The 7500-nt window shown below is 34.3% G+C and overlaps 1 protein-coding gene across 1 annotated transcript in view; it reads right to left on the reverse strand.

Annotated features, from left to right (window-relative positions):
- The window catches only part of FAM163B (family with sequence similarity 163 member B), a 199422-nt gene that overhangs the window by 186774 nt on the left and 5148 nt on the right, over nucleotides 1–7500 (reverse strand). The window lies entirely within an intron of this gene.

Raw genomic sequence — 7500 nt, forward strand, 5'->3', positions numbered from 1 at the left:
CTCCAAAAATAAGAATATACAGATAACAAATTGTTTCAATTTAAAGCCTTAAATCAATTGAATCACAGTCCCTGCAGGTGTATATCGAAATCAGAAATGCAAACAGACAGCTCGGGCTGTGCAATTCAATGCAAGGATCAAAAGCAAAAAATAATGTTAAATGAGCAGCACATTATATTCGTGTGTGCTAGCTGAAACAATGTATCGCTTTGTCCAATTATGAAACAATTGTAGTAAACCTGTGTTGATTGTTGCAATTGATTACCAAGACCGTTAACCCCTTACATTCGCAAGACTCATCGTTATAAATAAAACATAAGCTAGACAGTTCTAGCAATAACAAACTCACTTGATTCTGAGAATGAAATCCAATGTCAGATGAGATCCAATGTCAGATGAGATCCAGGAAAACGGAACTGTTATATTCACTGTTAGTAGCGCAATTTGTAGCAACAGTCACAGATACTGCCTGTGTTCATAGCAGCATCACGGCTTGTTACACAGGTGTTGAGAAGGGCTCCCCTGCTAAGCCCTCGTTTGTAATGATAAGTAAACAGAAATTAGTTCAACACCTCTGATTGTAACAAAAATAGAACCCAATAATCGAAAAAACAGAAAGGCTGATGAAATAAGTGTTAAAACTTCACCTTTAATTGAAATTCCGTGAGTAAAAAACAAAGGCACAGCACACAGACCTGACTACCGCTGACGCGTTTCCTGCCCTATTGGGCACTTCATCAGAGCTACCTAACAGGTGTGTAAGGACTCCTTAAAAACAGGATGTAAGCCCTGCACACCTGCTGCATAATTAATTATAACAAAAAATGGAAATTTTGTGTGTATTGTGAAATAAACATCCAATCCAACGTGTAAAACAATAATAAACATTATGCATAATAAATAAACTTGAAAATATCGATCATAAACAAAAAAAAATATATACATTATTATACACTAAGACTATGCTTTCATATAAAATTGTATCATTCAATAGGCACATTAAAAACGATAGTACAATTCAATGTGTGGGGGATAACGATTCTTACTGTAACTAAATACATGAATATTCGTCAATTAATAACATCCCAGTGTACTGAAGTTAATTTAAACATGTTGAAAACATATAATATGGAAATACAAAGAGGGAACTGATATTCTAATATACCTTAGTAAATAAACGATGTGAAATGTACATTGTATATACATATATTAGGTAACACATAGAGAGCATAAGCAGTTAAGTTTACCAATGTGTATTACATCATATAAAAGTCAAATGCTATAAAGTATAAACACATTCAAAAAACACATACTGCCTGCTCTCCGGGTGACCAAACTTGAATAGTTTATCACTAAGATTTTATATATAATCTGGGCGATATCAGAATTTATATCTATTATAAGATCCAGATCCTAGGTCTATGTATTGTCAATGAACAATTTGATGTCACTTATTTTATTAATACCAAAAGGAGCACCAGTTTTTAAAGTGTGAATCCAGTAAACTTCTCGTTTACTCAGTGCTGCATATCTATTGCCTCCTCTGGGTCCTAGTTTAACTACCTCAATCCCTTGGAATGTAAAACCAGCTGAACTATTTCCATGTAAAGCAAAGTGCTTAGCCACAGGGGTTTTGGGAATTTCTGCTTCCAGGGAAAGTAAATGCTCTCTTATGCGATCTTTGAGCATTCTAGATGTTAACCCTGTATATTGATAATTACAAGACTTGCAGGTCAAAAGATATATAACAAAAGTAGAAGTGCAAGTAATATGCTCTTTAATCTTAAATGTTTGTCCTGTACAAGTCGAGGTAAAAGTATCGCCACATGTGACATAGCTACAACTCTTACAAGGTCTGACATTGCATTTATAAAAGCCTGGTTTAGATGTTAACCAATTAGTTGACTGTGTGGTGTGTAAGCTCTTCTTGCTAAAATCCTTTCTAGCCATATCACCAATGGTTTTAGCTTTACGAGAGATAAAATTACATTTACTAGAGATGTGTTTTAGATCTGAATCCCTATCTAGGATTGGTAATCTATTCCTAATAATTCTACTGATGTCATCAAATTGTCTGCTATAAGATGTAATAAAATTCACACCATCTTTTAATCCAATATCTTTAACCTTATCTTTCAGTAGACTATTTCTATCAAAATTACTCACTTGTTCCGATATCTTCAACAAACTTTGTTCATCATAGCCTCTCTCTTTCAGTCTAATAGTTAGATCTTCTGCATGTTTCTTATAACTCTCTATGTTGCTACAATTCCTCCGTAATCTGATATATTGACCTTTTGGTATCCCCTTTTTTAAGTGAAATGGGTGGCAAGAATCTGCTCTAAGAATAGTATTACCAGAGATCTCTTTCCTAAAGACCTCAGTAACAATGCCCTCTGCACTGTGACTAAGTTTAACATCTAAATATGGTATGGCATCCTTAGAGTGACTAAATGTAAAACTTAAGTTAGCATCATTCTGATTTAGATATTGCACAAATTTAACTAAGATTCTATCGTCTCCACTCCATAATAAAAGCATATCATCTATAAAGCGTGTATAATAGGTGATATGCTTCTTAAATGGATTTGCAACATTGAACAATTTTTTGTCCTCAAATTCAGCTAGATAGAGATTAGCATACGAGGGGGCAAATTTAGCCCCCATCGCAGTGCCTCTCTGCTGTAGGAAATACATGCCATCAAAAATAAAATAATTATGATGTAGCAAAAAGCTGGTTACTTGCAACATAAATTCTATTAGGCCTGAATCATAGTTCGAGTATTTAGACAGCATAGCTTTCATAGCCAATAAACCTTTATCGTGTGGTATACAAGAATATAAGGACACTAATTGGTTAACATCTAAACCAGGCTTTTATAAATGCAATGTCAGACCTTGTAAGAGTTGTAGCTATGTCACATGTGGCGATACTTTTACCTCGACTTGTACAGGACAAACATTTAAGATTAAAGAGCATATTACTTGCACTTCTACTTTTGTTATATATCTTTTGACCTGCAAGTCTTGTAATTATCAATATACAGGGTTAACATCTAGAATGCTCAAAGATCGCATAAGAGAGCATTTACTTTCCCTGGAAGCAGAAATTCCCAAAACCCCTGTGGCTAAGCACTTTGCTTTACATGGAAATAGTTCAGCTGGTTTTACATTCCAAGGGATTGAGGTAGTTAAACTAGGACCCAGAGGAGGCAATAGATATGCAGCACTGAGTAAACGAGAAGTTTACTGGATTCACACTTTAAAAACTGGTGCTCCTTTTGGTATTAATAAAATAAGTGACATCAAATTGTTCATTGACAATACATAGACCTAGGATCTGGATCTTATAATAGATATAAATTCTGATATCGCCCAGATTATATATAAAATCTTAGTGATAAACTATTCAAGTTTGGTCACCCGGAGAGCAGGCAGTATGTGTTTTTTGAATGTGTTTATACTTTATAGCATTTGACTTTTATATGATGTAATACACATTGGTAAACTTAACTGCTTATGCTCTCTATGTGTTACCTAATATATGTATATACAATGTACATTTCACATCGTTTATTTACTAAGGTATATTAGAATATCAGTTCCCTCTTTGTATTTCCATATTATATGTTTTCAACATGTTTAAATTAACTTCAGTACACTGGGATGTTATTAATTGACGAATATTCATGTATTTAGTTACAGTAAGAATCGTTATCCCCCACACATTGAATTGTACTATCGTTTTTAATGTGCCTATTGAATGATACAATTTTATATGAAAGCATAGTCTTAGTGTATAATAATGTATATATTTTTTTTTGTTTATGATCGATATTTTCAAGTTTATTTATTATGCATAATGTTTATTATTGTTTTACACGTTGGATTGGATGTTTATTTCACAATACACACAAAATTTCCATTTTTTGTTATAATTAATTATGCAGCAGGTGTGCAGGGCTTACATCCTGTTTTTAAGGAGTCCTTACACACCTGTTAGGTAGCTCTGATGAAGTGCCCAATAGGGCAGGAAACGCGTCAGCGGTAGTCAGGTCTGTGTGCTGTGCCTTTGTTTTTTACTCACGGAATTTCAATTAAAGGTGAAGTTTTAACACTTATTTCATCAGCCTTTCTGTTTTTTCGATTATTGGGTTCTATTTTTGTTACAATCAGAGGTGTTGAACTAATTTCTGTTTACTTATCATTACAAACGAGGGCTTAGCAGGGGAGCCCTTCTCAACACCTGTGTAACAAGCCGTGATGCTGCTATGAACACAGGCAGTATCTGTGACTGTTGCTACAAATTGCGCTACTAACAGTGAATATAACAGTTCCGTTTTCCTGGATCTCATCTGACATTGGATCTCATCTGACATTGGATTTCATTCTCAGAATCAAGTGAGTTTGTTATTGCTAGAACTGTCTAGCTTATGTTTTATTTATAACGATGAGTCTTGCGAATGTAAGGGGTTAACGGTCTTGGTAATCAATTGCAACAATCAACACAGGTTTACTACAATTGTTTCATAATTGGACAAAGCGATACATTGTTTCAGCTAGCACACACGAATATAATGTGCTGCTCATTTAACATTATTTTTGCTTTTGATCCTTGCATTGAATTGCACAGCCCGAGCTGTCTGTTTGCATTTCTGATTTCGATATACACCTGCAGGGACTGTGATTCAATTGATTTAAGGCTTTAAATTGAAACAATTTGTTATCTGTATATTCTTATTTTTGGAGATTGACACATTTTCCAATAAGATATGGCTGCCCAGGATGAAAATAACAGAAAAAGACTGTTTGATAACTTATTTAAAGGCACAGCGCCAGACATTGATTTTAAAGTAGACTTGGGATCATTGTTTTCAAAAAAAGAAAAATTGCACATTAAAGAACTAAAATTGTGGTGGGACATTGAATTTTTAAGTTTGTATATCAAAGAGAAAAAAATTCCCAGAGGACTGAGGTTAAAAAAATTTCCGGCATTTCATAAAGAGTTTCCTCTATTCATGATGGAATGGAACCAAGCTCTTTCAGATTGTTCTATCATCTTAATGGAAAAACTAGTTACCTTTAAAAGAGAACAAAGGGACACAATACTGGGAGAACTGGATCAGCTGCAATTACAGCTAGATGTATTTAAGGAGGATTCGAAATATACTCCATTTGAAGAACAACTGAAGGAAACTGTGGACAAGACTGCAGAAGAATTATCTACTAATAAATATAAGAAGTATGGCAGAGATTGCAAAGATTATGATTTGGAAGTTGTTTATAATTGGAACACCACAAACAGAAATTCTAACAATAAATCCAGTAATAATGGCAAAAAGAAGAATGGCAAAAAGGATAAAGGAAAGAACAAAAAGGTCACTTTTACAAGTCTGGATACCATGGACTCACATAGTGAAAGCACAAATAGTGTGGCTTCTAGTACACCTAAGTTGACATCTACACCTATTAAAACAAAATCGAGATCTGAAGAAGAGATGGGAGCACGGCCAAAAAACGGGGAGGTGATATCACTATCAACAGAAGACAAGAGCAAAGTGCCTATCCCTTCGCAGGCACCAAGGTATCCAAGCCGTCAGAAATTCAAGAAGAACAAAAATTACAAGAACTAAAGATCATTAACCTTTCGGACCATCCATTAAATGAGTTTGAGAAAGTAGTGTTATCTAAAGGTCTGGGCTTTTCACCTACACAAGACTTTAATCTTTTTGACACCATTATGGATTTGAACAAATTTGTCCGTAAGATAACACTAAAGAAACACTTCAGCAAGGACCCAACATTGGGTAATGATGAGAGTCCACTAGATCCTCCTGTAACTATGTCTTTGAATGAAAAATGCAATTTCTCAGAGTTATGTGACATTGCTTCATTATGTGATCTTAATATGGATAATGAGAATGAGACAAATAAAACTAAACAACAGGTAGTTAAAAATTTAAAAAAAAGTACCTTTTATCCAGTAAATTCTCGTACAGACCTCATAGAGGTTTTTCATGCCATAGTAGAACAAGATTTAACAGAACTAGCTGAGAAGAATTTAAAAAGTAGTTCAAATAAACGTAGAAACTTAAATAAGAGGGAATGGAATGCTCTAAAAAAAATAACTAACAATAAAGATCTGGTGATAGTGGATTCTGATAAGGGAGGTTCAATTGTTGTTTTAAATAAAGAACAATATCTTAAGGAAGCTATGAGACAGCTGAGTGACACCGATACTTATAAAAAATTAACCTTTAATCCCACAGTCAAATTTCAAAGGGAACTTTCTTCTTTGTTAGATGATGGTATAGAAAAAAACATTTTCACTAACAGTATATGTGATACATTATATATAGAACACCCTAGAATCCCAATTTTCAAGTTCCTGCCTAAAGTACATAAAAGCTTAACCAATCCCCCAGGGAGACCTATTATATCTGCTATTGGCTCTCTGGGGGAGAGGTTGGGGGAATGGTTGGATGCACAATTACAGCCAGTTGTCCAATCTTTACCAGGTTTCTTACGTGACACCAAACACCTGATCAGGTCTTTGCAAGAATGTAAATGTGATACAGATTGTAACTTTGTAACAATAGATGCTGTGTCCTTATATTCTTGTATACCACACGATAAAGGTTTATTGGCTATGAAAGCTATGCTGTCTAAATACTCGAACTATGATTCAGGCCTAATAGAATTTATGTTGCAAGTAACCAGCTTTTTGCTACATCATAATTATTTTATTTTTGATGGCATGTATTTCCTACAGCAGAGAGGCACTGCGATGGGGGCTAAATTTGCCCCCTCGTATGCTAATCTCTATCTAGCTGAATTTGAGGACAAAAAATTGTTCAATGTTGCAAATCCATTTAAGAAGCATATCACCTATTATACACGCTTTATAGATGATATGCTTTTATTATGGAGTGGAGACGATAGAATCTTAGTTAAATTTGTGCAATATCTAAATCAGAATGATGCTAACTTAAGTTTTACATTTAGTCACTCTAAGGATGCCATACCATATTTAGATGTTAAACTTAGTCACAGTGCAGAGGGCATTGTTACTGAGGTCTTTAGGAAAGAGATCTCTGGTAATACTATTCTTAGAGCAGATTCTTGCCACCCATTTCACTTAAAAAAGGGGATACCAAAAGGTCAATATATCAGATTACGGAGGAATTGTAGCAACATAGAGAGTTATAAGAAACATGCAGAAGATCTAACTATTAGACTGAAAGAGAGAGGCTATGATGAACAAAGTTTGTTGAAGATATCGGAACAAGTGAGTAATTTTGATAGAAATAGTCTACTGAAAGATAAGGTTAAAGATATTGGATTAAAAGATGGTGTGAATTTTATTACATCTTATAGCAGACAATTTGATGACATCAGTAGAATTATTAGGAATAGATTACCAATCCTAGATAGGGATTCAGATCTAAAACACATCTCTAGTAAATGTAATTTTATCTCTCGTAAAGCTAAAACCATTGG

This window comes from Bombina bombina, chromosome 12, assembly GCF_027579735.1.
Source record: "Bombina bombina isolate aBomBom1 chromosome 12, aBomBom1.pri, whole genome shotgun sequence".
Lineage (NCBI taxonomy): Eukaryota > Metazoa > Chordata > Amphibia > Anura > Bombinatoridae > Bombina > Bombina bombina.